Genomic DNA, 12,342 nt, shown 5'->3' on the forward strand with positions numbered 1-12,342 from the left:
GAGGCCCGTGCGAGCCGCGAAGCTGCCAGCCCAGATTTGCTAGGCTCACGGAGCGGGGAGCTCAGCCAGGTGGGTCTTTTTTTTCCTCCCTGTGTTGAGGGGGATCCGAAGGGATTGAAGAGAGACCCACCTTTTCACTGGGCAGAGGGAGAGTTTGGATCTTGCGTGTCTGTGGGAAAAGCGAGGTTGGGATTCCCCAAAGAGATCTTAGCCAAGCACAGGCCGAGGGATGAGAGAGGGGGAAATATACCTGAAAAGGGGATGTACTAAAAGGAATGACAGAATTGCCCACTGAAAATAATGGGAGAGGCTTGAATGCCCGTTGGAAAGAATGGGAACCTGGAATGCCTATTGACTTGCATGGGCTCCATTGAAACACATTAGAGCAAAAAAAAGGTGCAAAGAAAACATGGAACGGATTTTAAAGGAAAGTCTCTGGGCCCAGATAGACTGGGCTCAGGGACTGGAATGAGAGGCCCCTGAGTGGAATGACGGCCCCTGGGTGTGCCAGAAGAGCTCTGGGATGGCATGAGAGGCCCCGAGTGCAATGACGGCCCCTGGGTGTGCCAGAAGGGCTCTGGGTCTGGAATGAGAGGCCCCCAAGTGGAATGACGGCCCCTGGGTGTGACAAAAGGGCTCTGGGACTGGAATGAGAGGTGGCCAGGCCTAGCATTCCCCCTCCACTGCAGCTGCCCAGCCCTCCCCTCAATGGGATCTGAGTGTGGTGGAGGCAGCAATGCCTTGCCCCCCTGCCTTGACCTTTCTAGAACTCGTTGTATTCCCCCCACTCCATAATGGACTTTGTTGCTATTGGCTGATATTTGATATCCTTGGTTTTCAAATTCTACTTTATGCAATTGAATCATTTTCTTGCAACCTTTCACATCCCATAATTCCAATACTTTTTTGACTCCCTGAAAGCATTTCAACAAATCTTTCTGCTTGTCTAGTTCCTTCTTAATGTTTTATAGGAATATCATCCCTGCTCCTAGGGAAACTCTGATTTGTTCTCTGGATAATTACATTCATTACAAGACTCGCTTGTACTGGCATAAGCAGTAACATGAAGATTGCCATTCTGAATTAAACCCAAGACTGTTCCTAAATCAGTAGTTCAGCCAGTAAGATATATGGTAATCTCCAGTCAGCAAACCCCAGTGCTGAGGTAAGATCTTGGCAAGAATTATCAGCAAGATGGTGCTGAGATAGAAGCCCTGGCTGCATCGCTCTGCAAGTTGAATCCTATAACATCATTGTCTTAGCAGGTTTCGACAACTCACATTGATTCCACTGAGCAGGCGCGGAAGTGCGCCCCTAGCGGGGATACGGAGTTGCTCTGTGCCAGCAGCCCCATTGGGGCGACTGCAGGATGGAGGAGCCTCGAACCTTCGACCCTCCCCGTGTGCCTCCTGACCGCAGTACTCCAATCGGGGTGGCTGCCGGGCAGAGCAGCCTCAAACCACTGGCCGCCATGCGCCTCCCGCCCGCAGCGACCTGATCGGGGTGGCTGCCGGGCAGAGGAGCCTGGAGCGCCACCCCCTCATACTCCCCCGGCACGGGGTAGCTGCCAGGTGGAGCAGCCTCAAATCGTGAGCCCCCGTGCGTCTCCTGCCCGCAGTGCCCCGATCCCCAGCCCCTCGCGCTCCTGGCTGCAACACCCTGACGGCCTGATCAGGGTGGCTGCTGGGCGGAGCAGCCTTGAACCGCCTGGAGCTGCTGGCCCCAAGTTACAATGGGGGCAAGGGCAGGGGACCCCGGAGGTGGGCATGCCACCCTGCCCTCCTTCCCCTGCCCCAGATCCAGGTGCTGGGGAGGGGGCAATGGCCAGCCAGGCCCCCCTGCCCTTTCTAGAGCCCATTGTATTTTTTTGCTACAACGGGCTTTGTTTCTAGTTTATTTTATATTTTATTTAACCTACCTTTTACAACAGCATACTGCAGCTGGTGCCTCTTGTCCGGGGTCTGAGCCCCAGCCCCCAGACTTGCCAGGAGGGAACAGCAGGAGGCAACAGGGAGGCAGCAACCCTGCCACCCCAGTCCGCAATGAGAGCCAGAACCTGCCTACTCCAGGGGGAAGGGGCAAAAGGCCAAAGCCTCAGAGGACTGGAGGGAACAAGGAGAGACCAGCTAGTCCCACCTTCCAGGGGGAGGAGAGGGGGCTAAGCAGGCCAGAGGAAAAGGGCCAAGGCAGGGGAAATAGGGGCCCAGCAGCAGCCAAACAGAGCTCTTACCTAGCAGGGAGGAGAAGCAGCCGCAACAGCTCAGAGCCACGCCCCAGCCTCCACCTCAGCTTGAAAACAGCAGCCTGGCTCAGGAGATGTTCACAACCAAGCCCCTCCAGGTGGAGCTGCTGAAAGCATTCTGTAGGAAGAGCTGGGCAGCCAGCCAAAGGGCCACAGCTGGGCCTACCTTCAATAATCAGCTCAGCCAGAGAGGCCTGGCAGCCAGCCACCATAACACAGCTGTTGCTGATCCCAGCAGCCCAGCCAGCTACCCCAGCTGCAGCAGCTGGAGACAGCCCAGGCCAATGCTAGGAGGCCAAGGAGGGGTGTGGCCTGGCAGGCAGGACCTGCAAGGTGGGCGGGGTGCTGAAAGAAGGCCCTATAAAAGCTGGCTGGGAAGAGCTCTGAGGTGGTGGGTGTGAGCAAGGAGTGATGGTGTGGAGTGAGAGCAAAGCAGTGTGAGAGTGGAGGCTTGGAGGAGAAGATGATGATGGAGGATGCAGGGGGTAAGCAGGCCAGGTTGAGCAGGCCAGTGAGTGGACTGAGAGGGAGTCAGGGTGATGTATACCACCCCTCCTTCCACAGAGCAGGGTTCTGCAGCATCCCTGGTGCCCCTCTGATGTCAGGGCCGGTCCAGCCAGTGCCACGCCCAGCGGCAGCAGCGACAGGCCCTGACACCTCTAACTGAAAGTTAGAAACAGTACTTAACTTGAATCCTTCCCATAGAGAAGAGTTAGGAATGCCAAGCCAATTAAGCTGCTGTCAGCTTTAGTTTTAAGTAATCAGCTCCTCAATTATCTAAAACAGCCTCCTGACCTCTCACTGTTTTGTTAACCAATGGTTGATGGCCAAAACTTAGAAGATATAAACTATGGATTATGAAGTCTAAGTGTCTAATTGAGTAATTAACCACTTCTGCTATAAATGCTTTAAGGTCACACAATGGGAACAGACCAACGAATATGTGACTTAGAAGATTCGATCACACACCCCGCTTGCAAGCAGAAAAGTATTGAGGACTATTTTGTATTTAAGGAAGCCACAAACTATAATATTCCCACTGCAAACTGATATGCCTTTCTGGCTGACACGCCCAACCTTGAGGAAAATCTTACTGTGGGACCTTACAACTTTCCAATCAGTAGCAACAATCACAGAGGAGCAAATAATACTTTAGAGGAGCTTTCAGTATTGACAGCTAAGATATTGGCAGTGAGCTCTATTTTTGAATCACTGAAAGAAGTAAGATCAAACCTGGAGCAATGTGCAAAGTTCGTAACAGGATTAACAAGTTCATCAAAATCTCCAAGTGACGACATGCCCAGGGATACTTGGTCCCACATAATCTCAGCCCTAACAGGGAACAATTTTGGTTTGGATCAAAAGCAGGCAGGCAGAAGGTAGAAAACCTTATAATCTGACTCTGCAATCCCATAAGGTCTGACCATATGTTGATACAGGGGACAGACCCCTAACTGGAAGTCTTAAGAAACAAACTGTCTCTCATATGAGAACTCTTTTCACAGAGAACAACATGCCAATAGACCTAATTTCAGTAGAAACGTTAAGCAGTTCAAATCAAACACAGAGAATTCTTTTGAACTTCAATAGCTCAAAGATGCCTGCATTGCTACGCCGTCAGAAAATCTTTCTAGGAACCAGAGATCTTTCTAATCAGGGTTTTTGCTAACACAATAATAACTCCTTTACTTCCAAAATTGCAATATGTAAATCCTATAACATAATTCAGAAAGCGGGTTTCTGACGACTCACATCGGATCCCACAGCGTAGGCGCACTCTTGCGCCCCTGGTGGGGATGAGAGGTGAGTCCTCAAAACCAGCTTGCCCAGGAGACCAGCGCAGCAGCAGCATGCTTCTTGCTCCCCTCCCCGCTCCAGCCTCCACAGTTGGGCCAGTAGGGGCTGAATCCTCAGAGGCCAGGTTTAGGATCCATGGCTGCCAGCTCCACTCCCTCCTGCTGCAGTCACCGCATCTCCAGCCCGCCCTCCCAGTCTGACCCAGATTGGGGTGCACAAGGTGGCTGGGAAACACGCCCGGCTGCCTCCTTCTCTCCCCCATCCCTGCGCCTCCAGCCCTCCCAGTCTGACCCCAATGGGTGTGCACTGGGTGGCTGGAAGGCGCAGCAGTCTGGCTGCCTCTTTTCCTCCCTCCCTTCCCCTCCCCACCTCCAGCCTGCCTGCCCAGTCCAGGCCCGATTGGGGCGCACCAGGTGACTGAGAGGCGCAGCAGCCCAGCTGCCTCCTTCCCGCCCTCCTCTCCCCATGCCTCCAGCCCACCCACCCAGTCCAACCCAGATCGGGGTTCACTGGGTGGCTGGGAGGTGCAGCAGTGCCTGGCTGCCTCCTTCTCTCCCCCCTTCCTGCACCTCCAGCCCACCCACCCAGTCCGACCCAGATCCGGGTGCATCAGGAGGCTGAGAGGCGCAGCAGCACCTGGCTGCCTCCATCCCTCCCTCTCCTCCCCTCCTCTCCCCACCTCCAGCCCACCCGCCTAGTCCAAACCCAATTGGGGCGCACTGGGTGGCTGAAAGGCACAGAAGCCCACCTGCCTCCTTCCCTCCCTCCATCTGGGCACTGGGACGGAGTAATGCCCGCCTGGCTGGCCTGCCCTCCTTGCCCAATCAGGGCAGAGGGGGCAATATCTGGCTCTACTCTGCCCTTTCTAGAACCCATTGTATTATTTCCCCCAAACAGGCTTTGTTCCTAGTATCCCCGTAACTATGCAAAGCTCCTCCTTGAGAAGCTAAACAACTATGTATTACCAGGATAAAATTGGCACTCTGGATACACCTAAAGACTTCCAGCAGGAAAGCAAATGTCTCCAGCTCGAAAATTATATGGAAGTTGCTTTACTCAACTCCTTGAATCTACCAGAAGATGAACAGTTAGCATTAATAACTAGACTGGAGTGGCTAAAAACAAAGCTCCTGCCATTAAAGGATGTTCCAACAACTCAAGTGCAATTCCATCACTCAGAGCAGGTGGAAGTAAACTCAGGCACCTTTGTTACAATTCCACCCACTGGTAAAATCATGACTGATGGACCATTAAAGCTGTTGCCATGCAACTGGGAGCGGGAGGGGGTGAAGTAGAATAAGAAGCTCCATGCTGTGGAAATGTTAACATTTTTACGTAGTTTTGATATGTCATTTTTACAGGAAACCTGGATTAAGAATATCGCTTCCTTAACTCTCCAGGACTTTAGAGCATTTGCCATACTGGCAATAAAGACTCATTTCAGAGATCGGGGAAGTGTTTGATCAAAAGCTGAAATCCAAGTCATAGGAAGCATTTGTCCAGAGGGTGCTGCTGTGGTGGGATGCCCAGGCGAGGAAGTCCATGGCTCCAGAGAGCACTCCAGGGTGAGAAGCACAACTGAGGTGGCTCGTCCCTCCCTCCCGCCACCGACCTTTACCTGGTGGCAATTGGACAGGGAGGAAGCAAGAATGCCCACCTGCCCCCCCCCCGCCTTCACCAAGCGGCGATCAGAGCATGGAGCAGGTGTCAATGCCTGCCATCCTCTCACCTGGCCAGGATCAGGCGTGGAATAGAAGGCAATGACAAGCCCACCAGCAATGAAAGTAATTGCCATCTAAGCCACATTGTCTCCAATAGAGGGGGTTGTTACTCTGGTTGATCAATTTAAGTTGGGACAGTGACAGAGACCATCTAGACATCATCTTAAAAGATAACATTTGGATATTAATAGCCTTGGTGTTTAGTGTTTTGGCTTTCCAAATTATATCCCATTGCATATCCAATATCTCAAAATTGCAAAACCTCTTCCACGATTTCTGATAATTCAAGGGTATGTGAATATTTCTATTGTTTACTACATGAGACTATTTAGCGATAAACCCCCTCCCCTCACCACCTATATATCTCTGGCCAGTTTCTTCATATCTTCCGTGCATCTGACGAAGAAAACTGTGGTTCTCGGTTTATGCTACAGTAAAGTTGGTTAGTCTTGTCCGGAGCGGGACCTTCCCGCCCCGGACTGGGCCCACCCAGGGCCCCCCCGGACCGAGGCCAGGCCCTGCCAACGCCCCCCCCCCCGCTCACCAGACCCCCAGCGCTCACCTCAAGACCGGGGGAAGCCGGCTCGAAGGAGTGCCGACGGGCGCGGCGGCAGAGCAGCGCCCGGGCACGGGGCAGGCTGGAGGAAGCGGCTGGGCCGGGGAACGCCGGGCCGCCGCCGCCGCCGCAACCCCCACAGATGGGCACCAGACCGGCGTCCCCGACAACACAGGCGGCGGCGGGCGGGGAAAACCTGGAGAGGCCTCCGCCGAGGAGGCGGCTGGGTGGAGACATGGCGGCCGGGCGGGCCAGGCCCGGGCCGGGAAGGGGGAGGGCGCGGGTGCAAGCAGCGGAAGGGAGGCGGGCACCCGGGGCAGCGCGGAGCCAGATTGGGGAGCAGAAGGTTGGGAGGGCTCCCCAGTATGAAGAGACTGGCACGAGAAGGGGGAAGGAGAGGGGGTCGGCGGAGCGCAGGGAAGGGAGGAAGACGAAGGAGGCAGGCGAGCTGAGAGGAAAGGAGTGGGAACAGACAAGGGAAGGCACCAGTGACAGGACGGACAGCAGAGCACGGGGCGGGGAAAGGAGGGAGCACGGTGGTGGATTGGGGGAGAGGGGAGAAGCGGGTTGAGGCGGTGGCACAAAAGGGAAGAGCCCGAGGACGCCGAGGAGGAGAAGTAGGTGGGGAGAGCGCATACGGCCAGAGCGAGGAAGCGAGAGAGAGAGGGGAAATGGCCATAGGCTCTCCAGGCAGCTGGTAGGAGGCAGAAGCCAGTGGCTCAACTGCTGCCCCTGCCCAGTCTGAGGCCGAGGGTATTCCTTTGCCACCACCCCAACCAGGGTCCAAGGGTAAGGCAGAGCAGGGGGGGCGGCAGCGGGTAGGGCGGGGCCTCACAAACTGGTGGAGAATGCGGGCACTGGCAGCCCCGTGAGGCCCCCCCGCCCTTACCTGCCCACCCCTACAGGTTGGCGCAGCCCTCGCTCGCTATTGAAGCCCGCCACCTTAAGCGCCCCAGGGACAACCGCGCCGTCCGGCAGCACCAACCCCGGCATGGACCTCACCCAGTTCGGGCAATGGCTGACGGAGCATCAAGGGCAGCTGTTACGCGAGGTAGCCCAGCAGCAGTTGGACGCCCAAGCCGTCCTCGCCCGGCAGCAACAGGACGCCCAAGCATCCCTGGTGCGAGACCTACAGCAGGTCCTTGCCCAGGCGGGGGCGGGAGCGGGTGTAGCCGGAGCAGGAGGCGGCGCCCCTGCCCCCCGTCCACCGTTCCAACTAGCCAAGCTGGGCCCGGAAGATGACGTTGATGCCTTCCTAGAGGCCTTTGAGCGCACGGCCGAAGCCGCCGGATGGGCCCCGGCCCAGTGGGCCTTCATACTGGGTCCATACCTGACAGGGGAGGGTCAGGCCGCCTTGAAGGCCCTGCCCAAGGCCGAGGGCGCCGACTATGCCAAGTTGAAGGATGCCATCTTGGACCGGTACGAGATAACGCCGGATACATATCGCCAGAAGTTCCGGGCCCTGACCCTGCAAAAGACGGACCGCCCCCGCACTCTCGTGGCCAACCTGCAGGACGCCGCCTACCGCTGGCTCAAGCCGACCACAGATGAGGGGCGACGAATCGCCGACCAGGTGGTCCTGGAGCAACTCCTCCAAGTGATCCCTACCCGAGCTAGGAACTGGGTGGCCTACAACAAGCCGGGCACCCTGAAGGAGGCCACCGTATTGTGGGAGAACGTGATGGCGGCTGAGACCCGGGAGCCTCCCCGGGGGGACACCCGGCCCAGTGGGGAAGGGGGCTCCACCACAGGGACTCGAGGCGGCCGGGCGAGACCCGGGGTGCGAGGGCCCCCGCCCGGCGCCAGGGGGCGGAACCCACCGGGAGTGCCGGTGGGGCCCCGGGCACCCTGGCCTGTACTGCCGCCACCAACCCCAGCCCCCGCGGCCCAACCAGGAGGGGGAGCCGGGAAGGAAACCAGCGAGAAAGGCCCCTGCTTCACCTGCGGGCAGTGGGGACATTGGAAGCGTGAATGCCCCCTCATGGAATGCGACCTCGGCTGGGACACCGCCCTGCCGGTCTCGCTCAGAACCTCGCGGCCCCCACCCATGCTGGTACATGTCCGGGTGGCAGGGCGGCGGCTGACGGCCCTACTCGACAGCGGGAGCTCAGTGTCCATGATCCGGTCCCATCTCCTGCCCCCGGACCTCCCCGTGGTCCGGCAAGCCACCATTGCCTGCTTTCACAACCATATCGAGGAGTGCCCCGTCGTCCTGGTACCCGTCACTTACCAGGGGCGCACCTGGGACACCCCCTTGGCGCGGGTGCGGGCTCTCCCATACCCGGTCCTACTTGGAAGGGACGGCCCTCACTTCCGGCCCGCCATGCGAGAGGCACTTCCGGTGGTCGAGGGGGAGGAGGACGGAGAAGCCCTGGCCGGGGAAGAGGTGGACGAACCCGAGGCCAACCCCGCAGAGGCCGAGGCGGCAGGTGCCCCTGAGCAGCTCCGCCAGGAGTGGGGGGGGGAGCCTCAGTTCGTGGCAGACCAAGCCAACGACCCCACCCTAGAGGATCTACGCCGGATGGTGGCGGTAAGCGAAGGGGCCGTCCTTGACCCCCGTCGGGCGGGAAGATGGCCCCAAGTCGTCCAGGAGGGGGGGCGTTGGTACCGGAAGGTGAAGGGAGCCCGGGGGGAGGTTTCCCAACTGCTGGCGCCTGCGGCCTACCGACCCAAGATCCTGAAGTCCGCCCTCGATCACCCCTGGGCGGGACACCAGGGCGCCAAGGGCACAATGGCCCGGATCAAAGCCCACTGCTACTGGCCCGGCTTGGCCAGGGATGTACGACGACACTGTCGGGCCTGCACCCTTTGCCAGCGGCTGTCCCATCGTCGCCCGGTTAAGGCCCCCCTTGCCCCGTTGCCGGTCATTGAGGAGCCCTTCACCAGAGTGGCAATGGACTTCGTAGGACCTCTACCCCGGACGCCGCGAGGGGCCCGCTACATCCTGGTCCTTATGGATTATGCCACCCGGTACCCCGAGGCCCTCCCAATGAGGGACATGAAAGCCCCCAGGGTGGCACGTGCGCTATTGCGCTATTGCATTTCTTTGTGGGCCTGCCGCGGGAGCTCCTGTCCAATTGCGGGAAGCCTTTCACAGCTCAGCTCACGCGGCAGCTGTGTCGGACTCTGCAGGTCCGCCAAATTTTCACCAGCGTCTACCACCCCCAGACGGATGGGCTCGTGGAAAGGTTTAATCAGATCCTGAAATCTATGCTGCGGAAGCTGGCCCACGACCGCCCCCAGCAATGGGACTTGTACCTAGACCCCCTGCTCTTCGCGGTCCGGGAGACTCCCCAGGCTTCGACGGGGTTCGCCCCATTCGAGCTCCTCTACGGACGCCGCCCTCGGGGCATTCTGGGGCTGGTGGAGGAACGATGGAGACCAGCGCCAGCGGCGGAAGCTCGGCCCATCCCCACCTATGTCCAGGAACTACAGGCCCGCCTAGCGACCTGTCGAGCTGAGGCACGGGAACACCTCCAGGTGGCCCAGGAAGCCCAAAATGCTTACTACGACCGAGGCGCCCAAGCGCGAGAGTTCCGGGTCGGTGATAAGGTTCTCGTCCATCACCGAGTCATGGGGCCTGGACCAGGGGATCCGTGGAGGGGCCCTTACCCGGTCACCAAGGTCAAGGGGCCCTTGTCCTATGAGGTCCAGTGTGGCCCCAAACCCCGGCATCGGAAGCGGCTCCACGTGAACGACCTAAAAGCGTGGCACAACCCCGCGACCCTACAGTGCATCCTGGCCCCGGAGCCCCTGGAACTCTCAGAAGGAGACCTACCCTGGGCGGCCGACGCGTCAGTGGTGGAAGAGCCTGATCTGGACCCCAACCTCCGGGCAGAGCAGCAGGAGCAGGTGCGAGCCGTGTTCCGCCAAGTCCCAGGGGTCTTCTCGCGCTGCCCGGGGAGGACAGCGGTCATCTCTCATCCCATCCCCACCCCGCCAGGGCGGGTGGCCTGGGCCCCGTGGCGGCCTCTGCCGTGGAAGAAATGGGAGGTCGTAGCCCAGGAGGTGGAGGAAATGTTACGCCTGAACGTGATTGAACCCATAGTGTTGGTAGGGAAACCCGATGGCTCGGTGCGCTTCTGCGTGGATTACCGGCAGGTAAACGCCATCGCCACTTTCGACGCCTACCCCATGCCCCGGGCCGATGTCCTCATAGGCCAGCTAGGAACAGCCCAGTACCTCTCGGCCCTGGACCTCACAAAGGGGTACTGGCAGATCCCCATGGCACTTGAGGACCGCGAAAAGACGGCCTTCGCGACGCCTCAGGGCCTCTTCCAATTCAAGGTAATGCCCTTCGGGCTCCACGGGGCTGCGGCCACCTTCCAGCGGCTCGTCGACCACATCCTCGCCCACTGCCAAGAGTTCACCCGGGCCTACATTGACAATATAATTATCTTCAGCCCCGATTGGCCCTCGCACCTGAGGCACCTACGCATAGTCCTGGACGCCCTCCAGCAAGCTGGCCTCTGGGCCAACCCCCGCAAGAGCCGCATCGGGTTCCGTGAGCTGACCTACCTCGGATATAGGGTAGGCCACGGGGTGTTACGTCCGGTCCCCAACAAGGTGGTCACCCTAGAACAGAGCGCCCGCCCACGGTTCGATAGATATAGTGAAGAGAAGAGGGGATAGGGGCAACCCTGACGAGTGCCCTGGTTCAAGGTAAAATTGGCTGATAGAAGCCCATTTGCAGAAATTTGAGCTGTAGGTCTTGCGTATAGCTTTTGAATAGTTTGAAGGAAAATAGGGCCAAAATTCATTGCTTCAAGAAGTTGGATTAGATAAGTTGTTTCCAACTTATCAAAGGCTTTTTCTGCATCTAAAGAAAGAATTAGGGCTTCCTCCTGTTTGAATCTGCAATGGTTAATAATATTAATAGTTTTCCTTATGTTGTCTGATTTGTTTCTATAGGGCATGAATTCAGTTTGATCACTGTGAATGTAATCTGTGATGAATTTTAGTTGACTTGCTAGTATGGTGGTGAAAATCTTAGCATCATGGTTGAGTAAGGAAATAAGCCTATACGATTCAGGCTAGTATGGGAATTAAAATTATTTTAGATTCTGAGGGATATCTCCTGAGAGCATTGCTGAGTTGCATGTATTCCTTAGAGGACTGGCCAGAACATTAATGATTTGTTTGTAAAATTTGGCTGAGAAGCTATCTCTACTAGGGGCTTTGTTTAGTTTAAGGTTTTTGGCAGTGATTTCTTGATTTCTTGCCTAGAAAGCTGTTGTTCCATAATGTCTCTGTGCTTCTGGGTCAGTTTTGCTATGGTTTTAAGAGAAGTTAAATAAGCTATTGAGGTCCTGTTAGGGTTTTCAGATGTATACAACTTTTTGTAGAAATCTGCAAAAACATCTAAAATTTTGCCTTTTTGTGGATTTTCCACACTTGAATATGAAGCGTTTTTGGATTTTGGTGCCAATATTTTTAAGTATAATAAATTTTTATGAATTCCACTAAACTCAAGCGCTTCTAATTTCTTCCATCCAATTAGTAGTTTCTTGTAGATTTTGGGGCTGCAGCATTTCTTGCATTTTTCTTCTAATGATCTTATACTGGTTAATAATTCTAATTCATATTTTTCTTTGGTTTTTTTGTAGAGTGAGGTGAGAGAAATGAACCTGCCTCTTATAACGACGGCATCTCAAACCATGCTCTGAGAAGTTTCACCGTTGGTGTTAAATTTAAAATATTCTTTTATTTCCTTTTCTATCTCTTTGGAGAGTGATCAAATAAGAGAGATTTGTTGAGACTCCATTAAAAGCCTAGTCTGGTTTCTGTGTCTAGTGCGATTTCACTTTTGACCCAGACATGGTCTGACCATGCTTTGAGCCCAATCCTAGAAGAAATTACTTGCCGACTTAGCACTAGTGAAGTCAGCAAATAATCAATCCTTGTATGAATATTGTGGCGAGAAGAATATTAAGTATAGTCCCTCTCCTTGCTATGCTGTAAACGCCAAATATCGTTTAAAGAAAATTTATTAAACAAACTAATTAATTTTGAAGTGCCGGGTGATT

General features: G+C 55.9%; 1 long non-coding RNA gene across 1 annotated transcript; it reads left to right on the forward strand.

The window, feature by feature from the left end:
- Nucleotides 1–15: 15 nt before the first annotated feature.
- LOC129328773 (uncharacterized) lies at nt 16–12,065 on the forward strand. The gene is made up of 3 exons (XR_008596889.1): nt 16–69; nt 5,401–5,604; nt 11,923–12,065. It is a non-coding gene; the product is annotated as an uncharacterized LOC129328773 (long non-coding RNA).
- Nucleotides 12,066–12,342: the final 277 nt, after the last annotated feature.

The sequence above is a fragment of the Eublepharis macularius genome, chromosome 4 (genome assembly GCF_028583425.1).
Source record: "Eublepharis macularius isolate TG4126 chromosome 4, MPM_Emac_v1.0, whole genome shotgun sequence".
Classification (NCBI taxonomy): Eukaryota; Metazoa; Chordata; class Lepidosauria; order Squamata; family Eublepharidae; genus Eublepharis; species Eublepharis macularius.